This window comes from Gavialis gangeticus, unplaced genomic scaffold (genome assembly GCF_001723915.1).
Source record: "Gavialis gangeticus isolate Ggan-Ray unplaced genomic scaffold, GavGan_comp1, whole genome shotgun sequence".
Taxonomy (NCBI): Eukaryota; Metazoa; Chordata; order Crocodylia; family Gavialidae; genus Gavialis; species Gavialis gangeticus.
The window spans coordinates 68,690,624-68,691,235 of NW_017728993.1; positions in this window are offsets into that span (position 1 = coordinate 68,690,624).

Genomic DNA, 612 nt, shown 5'->3' on the forward strand with positions numbered 1-612 from the left:
GCCACGCAAACGGGACCGGAGGCGCCTGTGCGAGCCCGGCTCGGCCTGGCCGGCTCCTGCAACCCTCCGCGGACGCAGCTGCCGCCAGCTCTGCGCCCCTCGCACCCCAGCGGCCTGGGCGGGGCGGCCCCTCCCTGCGACCCCGGGCGAGAGGTGTTCCCCTGTCCCCGCACCGCTGCTCCTCTGCCACCCCTGGACGCGTCTACACATCCATTCATGCGCTTATGCTAATACACATTTAGTTGAGTACCTCCACGATGGGGTACTAGGAAAAGGTGCATTCGCCTATTTTACTGCGCATCAGCACCCAGTCTTTTTCGTGATGTTTTAATTCAGGTTAAAACAAGCTAATGCTCAGTCAAGCCCGCATGTAGATGTGCCCACTGAGAACAGCGGTGTCAAGGCTTTGGAACGAGGACAGCAAGAATGAAACGGGAAGCACTCAGACGGGGCTTATCCCATCACAGTGAGCTTTAACGTGCCAGTGCTTGCCTTTTAGGTGCCCTTAGCATGGTCTAAGTGTGACGTCTAACGTCACTGTAGGTCTTTTCCTTAAACCACATCAGTAAAGTTACCAGAGAGTCCAGGATCCCTGAGTCGGATCTTTAATTG